The following is an 18,253-nucleotide window of genomic DNA, read 5'->3' as shown; positions in this document are numbered from 1 at the left end:
TTTTGAAAACAATGCTAACTAGGCAAATTCCGAAGACAAGTTTTTTGGAATGTTTTAATGGAAATATTTTTTTCATATATATTTAAAAAATAGATAAAAAATGTATTATGAAAGTATTGGAAATTGAGCACTCAGAAATATAACCTCTAATCGGAGCTAATTTTTTAAAAAAATTTTTTTCGAAAGCTCATAAAATATGTCAAATCATTGTACTGTTAAACCAAGGAAAAATGGAGAAACCAAAAAAAATTTTTGAAAACTATTACTGGAGGTAACAATCCTTTTCAAACATATTTTAATGATATTAAGCATCAATAAACTTATTTAACGAAAATCAGAAAACTAAAAAATATACCTTTTGTTACAGCTATTTTTATAGAAAGCAATGAAGTTTATCAAAACATACTAAAGTATAAAAAAATAGTGGATTTTGAGAGAGACGAAAATAAGAGCACTAAAAATAGAATCTTTTGTAGAGACTCAATTATTGGAGGAAGCAATCCTTTTTCAACAATATTTTTAAAATATAAAGCGTCAATGAACTTAGATAACGAAAATAAGAAAACTAATGAATAAACTTTTTTACAGCTTTTCTTATATGAAGTAATGAAATTTATGAACACCTACTAAAGTATAAAATGTTACGGATTTTGAGAGAGACGAGAATTAGAACACTCAAAAATATAATCTTTTCTGGAGATTCAGTTTTCGGGGGAAGCAATCGTAGCAAAAATGATCCTAAAATATAGAAAAAGTTTCGTTTTGAAAACAATGGAAATTAGGCGACTTCCGAATAGAAAAGTTTTTTTAATGCTTTTAAGGAAATAATTTATTTTCATATACTTTCAAAAATATAGATAAACCATGTATTATGAAAGTATTGAAAATTAGAGCACTCAGAAATATAACCTCTTAATCGGAGTTTATTTTAAAAAAAATTTCGAAAGTTTATAAAATATATAAATCGTTGTAATGTGTAACCAAGGAAAAAATGGAGAAACCAAAAAACATTTTTTGGAAATCTGATATTGAAGGTAACAATTTTTTTCAAACATAATTTTAAAAATATAAAGCATCAATAAACTTATTTAACGAAAATCAGAAAACTAAAAAATATACCTTTTGTTACAGCTATTTTTATAGAAAGCAATGAAGTTTATCAAAACATACTAAAGTATAAAAAAATAGTGGATTTTGAGAGAGACGAAAATAAGAGAACTAAAAATAGAATCTTTTGTAGAGACTCAATTATTGGAGGAAGCAATCATATCATAAAGGATCCTAAAATATAGAAAACGTTTCGTTTCTAAAGCAATGGATATCAGATCACTTCAGAAAATAAAAGTTTTTTGGAATGTTTAAAAGAAGTAAAATTTTTATTAGAGCTTTCAAAAATAAATTTAAACATTCTATTTTGAAAGTATTGGAAATTAGAGCATTTAGGAATATAATCATTTGTTCGGAATATATTTTTAATTTTTTTATAAAAAAATTTAAAAAATGCAATATCATCGTATTGTGTAACCCAAGAAGATATGAGGACTCACAAATAGTTTTTTAGGAAATCTATTCCTGAAAGAAGGTGTATTTTTTCAACAATATTTTAAACATATAAAGCATCAATGAACTTATATATCGAAATCAGAAAACTAATGAATATTTTTTTTACATCTTTTCTTGTATGAACTTTATCAAAACCTACTAAAGTATAAGAAATTATTTGTTTTTGAGAGAGACTAAAAGAAGAGCACTTAAAAATAGAATATTTTGTGGAGACCCAAATTTCGGAGGAAGTAATCGTATGAAAAAAAATCCTAACATATAGAAAATATTTCTTCTTGAAAGCAATGGAAATTAGATCACTTTAGAAGAGAAAACTTTTCTGGAATGTTTTTAAAGAAAAAAAATTTCATTGAGCGTTCAAAAATAAATTTAAAATGTATTTTGAACGTATTGTAAATTGAGCATTTAAAAATATAATAATTCGTACGGAACTTATTTTTAAGATTTTTTTCGAGAGCTCCAAAGAATTTGGTATATCATTATACTGTGAAACCAAAGAAAACAAGAGGACTCAAAAATATTGTTTTTGGAAATCTATTACCGAAAGAAGCAATCTCATTCCAACAACATTTTTAAAACATAAAGAATCAATGAACTTATATGACGAAAACAGAAAACTAAAGAATAAAGTTTTACAGCTTTTCTTAAAGGTGACAATGAACTTTATCAAAAACTTATAATGTATAAAAAATTAAAGGAATTTGGGAGAGATCGCAAAAATTTGGAATATGAAATATTGTGTAACCAAAGAAAATAAAAGGGCTCAAAGTATTTTTTCTGGAAATCTACTACTGAAAAAAGCATTCTTTTTAAACAATATTTTAAAAATATAAAGCATCAATGAACTTATATAACGTAATTCAGAAAAGTAATGAATAATCATTTTTTACTGCTTTTCTTATATGAAGCAATGAACTTTATGAAAACCTACTAAATTAAAAAAAATTAACGGATTTTGAGAGACCAAAATAAGGACACTCAAAAATTGACTTTTTTGTGGAGACAATTTTTGGAGGAAGCAATAATATAAGAAAAAATCCTAAAAAATAGAAAGTTTTGCGTTTTGAAAGTAATGGAAATTAGAGCACTTGAGAAGAGACAAGTTTTTTGGAATGTTTCTAAAGAAGTAAAAAATTTTCATACAGTTTTCAAAAATCAATTTGAATATTGTATTTTTAAAATATTGATTGTTAGAGCAGTCAGATATTTAATATTTTGTTGGGAACATATTTGTTATTTTTTTTCGAAAGCTCCTAAAAATTTAGAATATGAAAGTATTGTGTAACTTAAGAAAATAAGAGGACCCCAAAATAATTTTTTTTTGGAAATCTACTACTGAAAGAAGCAATCCTTTTTCAACAATATTTTAAAAATATAAAGCGTAACTGAACTTATATAACGAACATCAGAAAACTAGATAATAAATTTTTTTACAACTTTTCTTATATGAAGCAATGAAGTTAACCAAAACCTTCTAAAGTATAAAAAATTAACGGATTTTGAGAGAGACGAAAATAAGGGCACTCAAAAATAGAATCTTTTGTGGAGATTCAATTCTTGGAGTAAGCAATCATATCAAATATTACCCTATAATAAGGAAATGTTTCGTTTTGAAAGGAATGGAAATTAGATCACTTGAGAAGAGATGTTTTGGAATGTTTTTATAGAAGTAATAATTTTTCATAGAGCTTTTACAAATAAATTTAAACATTGTATTTTTAAAGTATTTGTAATTAGAGCAGTCAGATATATAATCTTTTGTTGGGAACTTATTGTTGTTTTTTTTTCAGAAGATCACAAAAATTTGGAATATGAAATATTGTGTAACCAAAGAAAATAATTGGGCTCAAAAATTCTTTTTGGAAATCTACTACTGAAAAAAGCATTCTTTTTTCAACAATATTTGAAAAATTAAAAAGCATCAATGAACTTATATAACGAAAATCAGAAAAGTAATGAATATATATTTTTTTTACTGCTTTTCTTATATGAAGCAATGAACTTTATGAAAACCTACAAAAGTATAAAAAATTAACGGATTTTGAAAGGCGAAAATAAGAGCATTCAAAAATTGAATCTTTTGTGGAGACAATTTTTGGGGGAAGCAATCAGATGAGAAAAATCCTAAAATATAGAAAACGTTGCGTTTTGAAAGTAATAGAAATTAGATCACTTGAGAAGAGATAAGTTTTTTGGAATGTTTCTATAGAAGTAATAATTTTTCATAGAGCTTTCAAAAATAAATTTAAACATTGTATTTTTAAAGTATTTGTAATTAGACCAGTCAGATATATAATCTGTTGTTGGGAACTTATTTGTTATTTTTTTTTCGAAAGCTCTTAAAAATTTGGAATATGAAAGCATTTTGTAACCAAAAAATAAGTTGATTCAAAAATAATTTTTTTTTGAAAATCTACTACTTAAAGAAGCAATTTTTTCAGCAATATTTTAAAAATGTAAAGCACCAATAAACTTACATAACGAAAACAAGAAAACTAATGAATAAACTTTTTTACAGATTTTCTTATTTGAAGCAATGAGATTTGAAAAACCTACTAAAGTATAAAAAATTAACGTATTTTGAGAGAAACGAAAATAAGATTTTTCGAAAATAGAATTTTAGTGGAGACTCAATTCTTGGAGGAAACAATCATATCAAAAAAGATCCTAAAATAGAGAGAACGTTTCGTTTTGAAAGCAATGGAAAATAGATCACTTCAGAAGAGAAGTTTTTTGGAATGTTTTAAAGAAGTTAAAGATTTTCATAGAGCTTTCAAAAATAAATTTGATCATTGTATTTTGAAAGTATTGGAAATTAAAACATTTAAATTTATAATGTTTTGTTGGGAACTTATTTGTTAGTTTTTTCTCGAAAGCACTTAAAAATTTGGAATATGAAAGTATTGTGTAACCAATGAAAATAAGAGGACTCAAAAATGATTTTTTTTGGAAATCTGCTATTGAAAGAAGCAATTTTTTCAAAAATATTTTAAAAATATAAAGCATCAATAAACTTATATAAAGAAAACAAGAAAACTAATGAATAACCTTATTTTACAGCTCTTCTTATATGAAGCAATGAAATTTAAAAAACATACTAAAATATAAAAAATTAACGTATTTTGAGAGAGACGAAAATAATATTTCTCGAAAATAGAATCTTTTGTAGAGACTCAAATTTCGGAGGAAGCAATCATATCAAAAACGATCCTAAAATATAGAAAACGTTTCGTTTTGAAAGGAATGGAAATTAGATCACGTGAGAAGAGAAAAGTTTTTGGAATGTTTTTAAGGAAGTAAAAATTTTTCATAGAGCTTTCAAAAACATTTAAACATTGTATTTTTAAAGTATTGGTAATTAGAGCAGTAGGATATATAATCTTTTTTGGGAACATATTTTTAAGTGTTTTTCGGAAGCCACTAAAAATTTGGAATATAAAAGTATTGTGTTAAGAAATAAAATAAGAGGACTCAAAAATAGTTTTTTTGGAAATCTACTACTGAAAGAAGCAATCTTTTTCAACAATATTTTTAAAAATATAAAACATCAATGAATTTATATAACGAAAATCAGAAAACTAAAAAAACCTTTTGTTACAACTATTTTTATAGAAAGCAACGAAGTTTATGAAAACATCCTAAAGTATAAAAAATTACGGATTTTGAGAGAGACGAAAATAAGAGCACTGAAAAAAGAATCTTTTGTGGACATTCAATTTTTGGTGGGAGCAATCCTAGCAAAAATGTTCCTAAAGTATATAAGGCGTTTCGTTTTGAAAACAATGCTAACTAGGCAAATTCCGAAGAGACAAGTTTTTTGTAATGTTTTAATGGAAATATCTTTTTTCATATATATTCAAAAAATAGATAAACCATGTATTATGAAAGTATTGGAAATTGGAGCACTAAGAAATATAACCTCTTATCGGAGCTAATTGTTAAAAAAATTTTTCGAAAGCTCATAAAATATGTCAAATTATTGTACTGTTAAACCAAGGAAAATGGAGAAACCAAAAAAAATTTTGAAAACTATTACTGGAGGTAACAATCCTTTTCAAACATATTTTAATGATATAAAACATGAATAAACTTATTTAACGAAAATCAGAAAACTAAAAAATATACCTTTTGTTAGAGCTATCTTTTAGAAAGCAATGAAGTTTATCAAAACTTTCTAAAGTATAAAAAATTAGTGGATTTTGAGAGAGACCAAAATAAGAGCACTCAAAAGTAGAATCTTTTGTGGAGACTCAATTTTTGGAGGAAGCAATCGTATTAAAAAGGATCCTAAAATATAAAAAAGGTTTCGTTTTGAAAGCAATGTATATCAGATCAGTTCAGAAAAGAAAAGTTTTTTAGAATTTTTTTAAAGAAATAAAATTTTTATAGAGCTTTCTATGGATCCTAAAATATAAAGAGAACGTTTCGTTTTGAAAGGAATCAAAAATAGATCACTTCAGAAGAGACAAGTTTTTTTGGAATGTTTTTAAAGAAGTTAAATTTTTTCATGGAGCTTTAAAAAATAAATTTGAACATTGTATTTTGAAAGTATTGGAAATTAGAGCATTAAGATATAAAATCTTTTGTTGGGAATTGATTTGTTATTTTTTTCGAAAGCTCCTAAAAATGGAATACCATCGTATTGTGTAATACATGAAAATATGAGGAATTAAAAATTTTTTTGGTGAAATATATTACTGAAAGAAGCAACCATTTTCAACAATATTTTTAAAATATAAAGCATCAATGAACTTATATAACGAAAATCAGAAAACTAAAGAATAACATTTTTTACTGCTTTTCTCGTAGGAAGCAACGAACTTTATGAAAACCTACTAAAGTATAAAAAATTCGGATTTTGAAAGAGACGAAAGTAAGGGCACTTAAGAATAGAATATTTTGTGGAGACTCAATTTTTTGAGGAAGCAATCGTATCAAAAAGGATCCTAAAATATAGAAAACGTTTCGTTTTGAAGCCAACGGAAATTAGATCACTTCAGTAGAGATGTGTTTTGAATGTTTTTAAAGCACTAAAATTTTTCATAGATTTTAAAAATAAATGTAAACAATGTATTTTGAAAGTATTGGTAATAAGAGCATTTAGAAATATAAACTTTTATTGGATACCTATTTTTAATTGTTTTTTGGTATGTTTTAAATATTTGAAATATGAAAGTGTTGTGTAACCAAAGAAAATAAAAGGACTCAAAAATATTTTTTTAAATCTACAACTGAAAGAAGCAATCTTTTTTCAACAATATTTTAGAAATATAAAGCATCAATGAACGTATATAACGAAAATAAGGAAACTAATGTATAAACTTTTTTACAGCTTTTCTTATATGAAATAATGAAAATTATGAAAACCTACTAAAGTATAAAATATTACGGATTTTGAGAGAGACGAGAATAAGAGCACTCAAAAATATAATCTTTTGTGGAGATTCAATTTTTGGAGGAAGCAATCGTAGCAAAAATTATCCTAAAATATAGAAAACGTTTTGTTTTGAAAACAATAGAAATTAGGCGACTTTCGAATAGAAAAGTTTTTTGGAATGCTTTTAAGGAAATAATTTATTTTCATATACTTTCAAAAATATAGATAAACCATGTATTATGAAAGTATTGGAAAATAGAGCACTCAGAAATATAACATGTTAATCGGAGTTTATTTTAATTTTTTTTTCGAAAGTTCATAAAATATGTCAAATCATTGTATTGTGTAACCAAGGAAAAAATGGAGAAACCAAAAAACATTTTTGGGAAATCTATTATTGAAGGTAACAAAACTTTCAAACATAATTTTATAAATATAAAACATCAATAAACTTATTTAACGAAAATCAGAAAACTAAAAAATATACCTTTTGTTACAGCTATTTTTATAGAAAGCAATGAAGTTTATCAAAACCTACTAAAGTATAAGAAGTTAATGGATTTTGAGAGACACCAAAAAAAGAGCACTTAAAAATAGAATATTTTTTGGAGACTCAATTTTCGGAGGAAGCAATCACTTTAGAAGAGAAAAGTTTTTTGGACTGTTTTTAAAGAATTAAAACTTTTTCATAGAGAGTTCAAAAATAAATTTAAACTGTATTGTAAATTGAGCATTTAAAAATATAATCTTTTGTTCGGAACTTATTTTTAAGATTTTTTCGAGAGCTCAAAAAAATTTGGAATATCATTATACTGTGAAACCAAAGAAAATAAGATGACTCAAAAATATTTTTTTGGAAATCTATTACCGGAAGAAGCAATTTCTTTCCAACAATATTTTTAAAACATAAAGAATGAATGAACTTATATAACGAAAACAGAAAACTAGAGAATAAGGTTTTTACAGCTTTTCTTACAGGAGACAATGAACATTATCACAAACTTATAAATTATAAAAAATTAACGGATTTTGGGAGAGATCGCAAAAATTTGGAATATGAAATATTGTGTACCCAAAGAAAATAAGAGGGCTCAAAAATATTTTTTCTGGAAATCTACTACTGAAAGACGCATTCTTTTTTCAACAATATTTTAAAAATATAAAGCATCAATGAACTTATATAACGAAATTCAGAAAAGTAATGAATAATCTTTTTTTTACTGCTTTTCTTATATGAAGCAATGAACTTTATGAAAACCTACTAAATTAAAAATTCACAGATTTTGAGAGAGCAAAATAGGGAAACTCAAAAATTGACTTTTTTGTGGAGACAATTTTTGGAGGAAGCAATCATATAAGAAAAAATCCTAAAAAATAGAAAACTTTGCGTTTTGAAAGTAATGGAAATTAGAGCACTTGAGAAGAGACAAGTTTTTTGGAATGTCTTTAAAGTAAAAATTTTTCATACAGCTTTCAAAAATAAATTTGAATATTGTATTTTTAAAATATTGGTAATTAGAGCAATATATCCTTTTCTTGGGAACTTATTTGTTAGTTTTTTTCGAAAGCTCCTAAAAATTTAGAATATGAAAGTATTGTGAAACCTAAGAAAATAAGAGTACCCCAAAATAATTTTTTAGAAATCTACTACTGAAAAAAGCAATCTTTCTTCAACAATATTTTAAAAATATAAAGCGTAACTGAACTTATATAACGAACATCAGAAAACTAGATAATAATTTTTTTTACAACTTTTCTTATAGGAAGCAATGAACTTTACGAAAACCTATTAAAGTATAAAAAATTAACGGATTTTGAGAGGGACGAAAATAAGAGCACATAAGAAATAGAATCTTTTGTTTAGACTCAATTTTTGGAGAAAGCAATCCTATCAAAGAGGATCGTAAAATATAGAAAATATTTCGTTTTGAAGACAATAGAAAATTGATCACTTCAGAAGAGACAAGTTTTTTGAAATCTTTCTAAAGAAGTTAAAGTTTTTCATAGAGCTTTCAAAAAAAATTTAAACATTGTATTTTTAAAGCATTGGTAATTAGAGCAGTCAGATATATAATCTTTTGTTGGGAACTTATTTTTAAGGTTTTTTTCGGAAGATCGCAAAAATTTGGAATATGAAATATTGTGTAACCAAAGAAAATATGAGGGCTCAAAAAATATTTTTTGGAAATCTACTACTGAAATACATTGTTTTTTCAACAATATTTTAAAAATAAAAAGCATCAATGAACTTATATAACGAAAATCAGAAAAGTATGGAATATACTTTTTTTACTGCTTTTCTTATATGAAGCAATGAACTTTATGAAAACCTACTAAAGTATAAAACTTAACGGATTTTGAGAGACGAAAATAAGAGCACAATAAAATTGAATCCTTTGTGGAGACAATTTTTGGAGGAAGGAATCATATGAGAAAAAATCCTAAAATATAGAAAACGTTGCGTTTTGAGAGTAATGGAAATTAGATCACTTGATGAGAGATAAGTTTTTTTGAATGTTTTTATAGAAGTAATAATTTTTCGTAGAGCTTTCAAAAATAAATTTAAACATTGTATTTTTAAAGTATTTGTAACTAGAGCAGTCAGATATATAGGCTTTAGTTGGGAACTTATTTGTTAGATTTTTTCGAAAGTTCCTAAAAATTTGAAATACGAAAGTATTGTGTAACCAAAGAAAATAAGAGAAATCAAAAATACATTTTTTTGGAAATCTACTACTGAAAGAAGCAATTTTTTCAACAATATTTTAAAAATGTAAAGCATCAATAAACTTATATAACGAAAACAAGAGAACTAATGAAATAACCATTTTTTACAGCTTTTCTTATATGAAGTGTTGAAATTTAAAAAACCTACTAAAGTATAAAAATTAACGTATTTTGAGGGAGACGTAAATAAGATTTCTCGTAAATAGAATTTTTGTGGAGACTCAATTCTTGGAGGAAGCAATCGTATCAAAAAGGATCCTAAAATATAAAGAGAACGTTTCGTTTTGAATTCAATGGAAAATAGATCACTTCAGACGAGACAAATATTTTTGGAATATTTTTTAAAGAAGTTAAAGATTTTCATAGAGCTGTCAAAAATAAATTTGAACATTGTATTTTGAAAGTATTGGAAATTAGAGCATTAAGATATATAATCTTTTGTTGGGAACTTATTTGTTAATTCTTTTTCGAGAGCTCCTAAAAAATGGAATACCAACGTATTGTGTAATACACGAAAATATGAGGAAATAAAAATAGTTTTTTGGGGAAATATATTACTGAAACAAGCAACCATTTTCAACAATATTTTTAAAATATAAAGCATCAATGAACTTATATAACGAAAATCAAAAAACTAAAGAATAACATTTTTTACTGCTTTTCTCGTAGGAAGCAACGAACTTTATGAAAACCTACTGAAGTATAAAAAATTCGGATTTTGAGAGAGACGAAAGTAAGGGCACTCAAGAATAGAATATTTTGTAGAGACTCAATTTTTTGAGGAAGCAATCGTATCAAAAAGGATCCTAAAATATGGAAAACGTTTCGTTTTGAAGCCAACGGAAACTAGATCACTTCAGTAGAGGTGCTTTGAATGTTTTTAAAGAAGTTAAAATTTTTCATAGATTTTAAAAATAAATTTAAACATTGTATTTTGAAATTATTGGTAATTAGAGCATTTAGAAATAAAATCTTTTGTTGGGAACCTATTTTTAAGTGTTTTCGGAAGCTCCTAGATATTTGGAATACGAAAGTGTTGTGTTACCAAAGAAAATAAAAGGACTCAAAAATAATTTTTTTGGAAATCTACAACTGAAAGAAGCGATCTTTTTTCAACAATATTTTAAAAATATAAAACATCAATGAATTTATATAACGAAAATCAGAAAACTAAAGAAAAACCCTTCTGTTACAGCTATTTTTATAAAAAGGAATGAAATTTATCAAAACATACTAAAGTATAAAAAATTAATGAATTTTGAGGGAGCCGTAATTAGGAGCACTAAAAAATAGAATATTTTGTGGAGACTCAATTTTTAGAGGAAGAAATCGTATCAAAAATGACCCTAAATATAGAAAAGGTTTCGTTTTGAAAGAAGCGGAAATTAGATCACTTGAGAAGAGAGAAGTTTTTTTGGAATGCTTTTAAAATAAAAATTTTTCACACAGCTTTCAAAAGTAAATTTAAAATTTGTATTTTAAAGTATTGGAAATTAGGCATTTAGAAATATAATATTTTGTTGGGAAATTATTTTTAATTTTTCTCGAAAGCCCCTAAAAAATTGGAATATGAAAGTATTTTGTAGCAAAAGAAAAAAGGAAACAAAAATATTTTTTTGGAAATCTAGTACTGAAAAAAGCAATCTTTTTCAGCAATATTTTAAAAATATAAAAGAACAATTAACTTATATAACGAAAATCAGAAAACTAAAGAATAAACTTTTTGTTACAGCTATTTTTACAGCAAGCAATGAAATGTTTCAAAACTTACTATAGTGTAAAAAATTAATGGATTTTGAGAGAGACGAAAATAAGAGCAATTAAAAATAGAATCTTTTGCGGAGACTTAATTTTCGGAGGAAGCAATCGTACGAAAAAGGATCCTAATATATAGAAAACGTTTCTTCTTGAAAGCAATTGAAATTAGATCACTTTAGAAGAGAAAAGTTCTTTGGAATGTTTTTAAAGAAGTAAAAATTTCTCATAGAGCGTTCAATAATAAATTAAAACATTGTATTTTGAAAGTATTGTAAATTAGAGCAATTAGAAATATAATATTTTGTTCGTAACTTAATTTTAAATTTTTTTCGAAAGCTTTTAAAAGTTTGGAATATCATTATATTGTGAAACTAAAGAAAATAAGAACTCAAAAATAGTTTTTTTGCAAATCTATTACTGAATGATGAAATCTTTTTCCAACAAATTTTTAAAATATAAAGAGTCAATGAACATATATAACGAGAATCAGAAAACTAAATAATAAACTTTTTTACAGCTTTTCTTATAGGAGGCAATGAACTTTATCAAAACCTACTAAATTATAAAAAATTAACGGGTTTTTACAGAGACGAAAATAACAGCACTCAAATATAGAATCTTGTGTGAAGACCCAATGTTTGGAATGTTTTTAAAGAATTAATAATTTTTATAAGAGCTCTCAAAAATAAATTTAAACTTTATATTTCGAAAATACTGGAAATTAGAGCATTTAGAAATATAGTCATTTGTTCGGAACTTATTTTTAAATTTTTTCTGAAAGCTCCTAAATATTTGGAATATCATCGTATCGTGTAACCAAAGAAAATATGAGGACTCAAAAATATTTTTTTGGAAATCTATTACTGATAGAAGGAGTATTTTTTCAAGAATATTTTAAAAATATAAAGCATCAATGAAGTTATATAACGAAAATCAGGAAACTATAGAATAAACGTTTTGTTAGAGCTATTTTTATAGAAAACAATGAAGTTTATCAAAACATACTGAAGTATAAAAAATTAATGGATTGTGAGAGAGACGAAAATAAGAGGACTCAAAAATAGAATCTTTCGTGGATACTCAAATTTTGGAGGATGCAATCATATCAAAAAGATCCTAAAATATAAAAAACGTTTCGTTTTGAAAACAATGGAAGTTAGATCACTTCAAAAGAGAGAAATTTTTTTGGAATGTTTTTAAAGAAAAAGTTTTTCATAGACTTTAAAAATAAATTTAAACATTGTATTTTTAAAGTGTTGCAAATTAGAGCATTTAGAAATATAATCTTTTGGCGGGAACTTATTTTTAAGTGTTCTTCGGAAGCTCCTAAAAATTTTGAATATGAAAGTGTTGTGTAACCAAAGAAAATAAGAGGACTCAAAAATATTTTTTTGGAAATCTACTACTGAAAGAAGCAATCCTTTTTCAACAATATTTTAAAAATATAAAACGTCAATGAACTTATATAAAGAAAATAAGAAAACTAATGAATAAACTTTTTACAGCTTTTCTTATATGAAGTAATGAAATTTATGAACACCTACTAAAGTATAGAATGTTACGGACTTTGAGAGAGACGAGAATAAGAACACTCAAATATATAATCTTTTGTGGAGATTCAATTTTTGGAGGAAGCAATCGTAGAAAAAATGATCCTAAAATATAGAAAATGTTTCGTTTTGAAAACAATTGAAATTAGGCGACTTCCGAATAGAAAAGTTTTTTGGAATGCTTTTAAGGAAATAATTAATTTTCATATACTTTCAAAAATATAGATAAACCATGTATTATGAAAGTATTGAAAATTAGAGCACTCAGAAATATAACCTCTTAATCGGAGTTTATTTTTAAAAAAATTTTCGAAAGTTCATAAAATATGTAAAATCATTGTAATGTGTAACCAAGGAAAAAATGGAGAAACCAAAAAACATTTTTTGGAAATCTGATATTGAAGGTAACAATGTTTTTTAAACTTAATTTTAAAAATATAAAGCATCAATAAACTTATTTAACGAAAATCAGAAAACTAAAAAATATACCTTTTGTTACAGCTATTTTTATAGAAAGCAATGAAGTTTATCAAAACATACTAAAGTATAAAAAATAGTGGATTTTGAGAGACGAAAATAAGAGCACTCAAAAATAGAATCTTTTGTAGAGACTCAATTTTTGGAGGAAGCAATCGTATGATAAAGGATCCTAAAATATAGAAAAAATTTCGTTTCGAAAGCAATGGATATCAGATCACTTCAGAAAATAAGTTTTTTGGAATGTTTAAAAGAAGTAAAATTTTTCATAGAGCTTTCAAAAATAAATTTAAACATTGTATTTTGCAAGTATTGGAAATTAGAGCATTTAGAAATATAATCATTTGTTCGGATCTTGTTTTTAATTTTTTTTATAAAAAATTAAAAAATGCAATATCATCGTATTGTGTAACCCAAGAAAACATGAGGACTCAAAAATAGTTTTTTGGGAAATCTATTACTGAAAGAAGGTATATTTTTTCAACAAAATTTTAAAAGTATAAAGCATCAAGGAACTTATATAACGAGAATCAGAAAACTAATGAATAAGCTTTTTTTTACATCTTTTCTTATATGAAGCAATGAACTTTATGAAAACCTACTAAAGTATAAAAATTAGGGCATTTTGAGAGAGACGAGAATAAGAGCACTCAAAAATAGAATCTTGTGTGAAGACCCAATTTTTGGAGGAAGCAATCGTATCAAAAAATGTTCCTAAAATATTGAATATGTTGCACTTTGAAAGCAATGAAAATTAGATCACTTGAGAATAGAAAAGTTGTTTGGAATGTTTTTAAAGAAATAATAATTTTTATAAGAGCTATCAAAAATAAATTTAAACTTTATATTTTGAAAAGATTGGAAATTAGAGCATTTAGAAATATGATCTTTGGTTCGGAACTTATTTTTAATTTTTTTCTAAAGCTTTTATAAGTTTGGAATATCATTATATTGTGAAACTAAACAAAATAAGAAGACTCAAAAACATTTTTTTGGAAATCTATTATTGAAAGATGCAATCTTTTTCCAACAAATTTTTAAAATATAAAGAATCAATGAACTTATATAAGGAAAATCAGAAAACTAAAGAATAAACATTTTTACAGCTTTTCTTATAGGAGGCAATGAACTTTATCAAAACTTACTAAATTATGAAAATTTAACGGATTCTTACAGAGACGAAAATAAGAGCACTCAAATAGAGAATCTTGTGTAAAGACCCAAATTTTGCAGGAAGCAATTGTATCAAAAAAAAAGATCCTAAAATATAGAATATGTTCCGCTTTGAAGGCAAAGAAAATTAGATCACTTGAGAATAGAAAAGTGGTTTGGAATGTTTTTAAAGAATTAATAATTTTTATAAGAGCTTTCAAAAATAAATTTAAACTTTATATTTTGAAAATATTGGAAATTAGAGCATTTAGAAATATAATCTTTTGTTCGGAACTTATGTTTAAATTTTTTCTGAAAACTCCCAAATATTTAGAATATCATCGTATTGTGTAACCAAAAAAAGTATGAGGACTCAAGAATATTTTTTTGGAAATCTATTACTGAAAGAAGGAGTCTTTTTTCAACAATATTTTAAAAATATAAAGCATCAATGAAGTTATATAACGAAAATCAGGAAACTATAGAATAAACCTTTGTTAGAGCTATTTTTATAGAAAACAATGAAGTTTATCAAAACATACTAGTAGTAGGCCCCCGCGTATATGCAACTGAGTCAGCAAAAATTTTTGTGACGTCATAGGTCAAAGGTCAATGACCTTGGCCCGGGGTCAATGACCTAGGGGTACCTAGGACCACCCCCTCTAAATTTTGGCACGGGTACCATGGCCCACCCCCTAAATTTTGGCAGGGGTACATAGGACCACCCCCCTTAAATTTTGGAAATTTCCAAATCTAAAAATTGGGTGTGGTAGCCTAGGACCATAGTATGTACCTCTATCAGTATTGGGTGTCTATGTCGTTCCCTTTTATGGGTAAAAAATTGCCAAAAAGTCAAATTTCGGGGGTTTTTGACCTAATTTATCCCCTTGGATGAGGTGTTATTATCTTATATAGTTATATGGGCGTATACAGGGGTTCATTACCTTTCATAAGACATGGGTACATTAATGCACCCCTTGAAAAATTTGGGAGGGGTACCTTGGCCCACCCCTTAAATTTTGGAAATTGGCCAATTTCAACATTTGGTATTATAATACAGGACCCTAATATCTATTATGATAAATTTGGGTGGTCCACCTCATTTCCTTCTAGGGGTACAAAATTGCCAAAAAATATAAACGTAAGCAATACGTTATACCACGTGTTTGGTTTTTGGCTCAATTTATCCCCTTTGATGAGGTGTTATTACCCTATATGGTTATATGGGCGTATACAGGGGTCCATTCCCTTTCATAAGATATGGGTATATTAATGCACCCCTTGAAAAATTTGGGAGGGGTACCTTGGCCCACTCCTTAATTTTTGGAAATTGCCAAATCTAAAAATTTGGTGTGGTAGCCTAGGACCACAGTATGTACCTCTATCAGTATTGGGGGTCAATGTCGTTCCCTTTTCATGGGTAAAAAATTACCAAAATGTCAAATTTCGGAGGTTTTTGACCTAATTTATCCCCTTGGATGAGGTGTTATTACCCAATATGGTTATATGGGCGTATACAGGGGTCCATTACCTTTCATAAGACATGGGTATATTAATGCACCCATTGAAAAATTTGGGAGGGGTACCTTGGCCCACCCCTTAAATTTTGGAAATTGCCCATTTTCAACATTGGGTATTATAGTACAGGACTCTAATATGTATCATGATAAATTTGGGTGCTCCACCTCGTTCCCTTCTAGGGGTACAAAATTGCCAAAATATAAACGTAAGCAATACGTTATACCACGTGTTTGGTTTTTGGTCGATTTTATCCCCTTTGATGAGGTGTTATTATTCTATATAGTTATATGGTCATGTATAGGGGTCCATTACCTTTCATAAGATATGGGTATATTTGTGCACTCCTTTAAAAATTTGGGAGGGGTACCTTGGCCCACCCCTTAAATTTTGGAAATTGCCCATTTTCAACATTGGGTATTATAGTACAGGACTCTAATATGTATCATGATAAATTTGGGTGCTCCACCTCGTTCCCTTCTAGGGGTACAAAATTGCCAAAATATAAACGTAAGCAATTCGTTATACCACGTGTTTGGTTTTTGGTCGATTTTATCCCCTTTGATGAGGTGTTATTATTCTATATAGTTATATGGTCATGTATAGGGGTCCATTACCTTTCATAAGATATGGCTATATTTGTGCACTCCTTTAAAAATTTGGGAGGGGTACCTTGGCCCACCCCTTAAATTTTGGAAATTGCCCAATTTAAAACATTTGGTATTATAGTACCGGACCCTAACATGTATTATGATAAATTTGGGTGGTCCACCTCGTTCCCTTTTAGGGGTACAAAATTGTCAAAATATAAACGTAAGCAATACGTTGTACCACGTGTTTGGTCTTTTGGCCCAATTTATCCTCTTGGATGAGGTTCTATTACCTTATATGGTTATATGGTTATGTATAGGGGTCTATTCCCTATCATAAGACATAGGTACATTTGTGCACTCCTTTAAAAATTTGGGAGGGGTACTTTGACACACCCCTTAAATTTTAGAAATTGCTCATTTTATATATTTGGTATTATAGTACTGGACCCTAACATGTATTATTATGATAAATTTGAGTGGTTCACCTCGTTTCCTTTTAGGGGTACGAAATTGCCAAATTTTACTACAACCACGTGTTTGGTATTTTGGTTCAATTTATCCCCTTGGATGAGGTCCTATTACCTTATATGAATATATGGTTATGTATATTGGTCCATTCTCTATTATAAGACATGGGTATATTGATGCACCCCGGGAGGGGTACCTTGGCCCACCTCTTTATTTTGGAAATTGCCCAATTTAAACATTTGGTATAATAGTATAAGACCCTAATATATATTATGATAAATTTGGGTGGTCCATCTTGTTCCCTTTCATGGGTACGAAATTGCCAAATTTTAGTACAACCACATGTTTCGTTTTTGACCTAATTTATTCCCTTGGATGATGTCCTATTACCTAATATGATTATATGGTCTTGTATAGGGTCCATTTTCTATCATAAGACATAGGTACATTGATGCACCCCGGGAGGTGTACCACAGCCAATCCCTTAAATTTTGGAAATTTTTCAATTTAAGCATTTGCTATCATAGTGCATGACCTTAATATGTATCATGATAAATTTGGGTGGTCCACTTTGTTCCCTTTCATGAGTAAAAAAAAAATTGCCAAAATATAAAGATAAGCAATATGTTGTATCACGTGTTTGGTTTTTTGGCCCAATTTATCCCGTTTGATGCGGTCTTATTACCGTATATGTTTATATGGTCATATATATATATATATATATATATATATATATAGGTTCATTTCATATCATAAGACATGAGTACATTGATACACCCTTTAAAATTGGGGAGGGGTATCTTGACTCATCCACTCAGTTTTAGAAATTGTTTAATATAAGCATTTGGTATCTTCGTACAGGTCTTCAATATGTACCACTATAAATTTGGATGGTCCACATCGTTCCCTTTCATGGGTAAAGAACTACCAAAAATCAAATTTCGGAGGTTATTGACCCCTATTTAATACGTTATATGGTTTATTACCTCTATATGTTTATGTTCTCTTTTAAATTTGGGAATTATAAAATAACATAATTTGGTAAACGTTTTCTAGGACCCATTGGTGTT

Source organism: Thermobia domestica, chromosome 17, assembly GCF_964235325.1.
Source record: "Thermobia domestica chromosome 17, izTheDome1.hap1.1, whole genome shotgun sequence".
NCBI lineage: Eukaryota > Metazoa > Arthropoda > Insecta > Zygentoma > Lepismatidae > Thermobia > Thermobia domestica.
Note: the sequence above shows the minus strand (reverse complement) of the source record.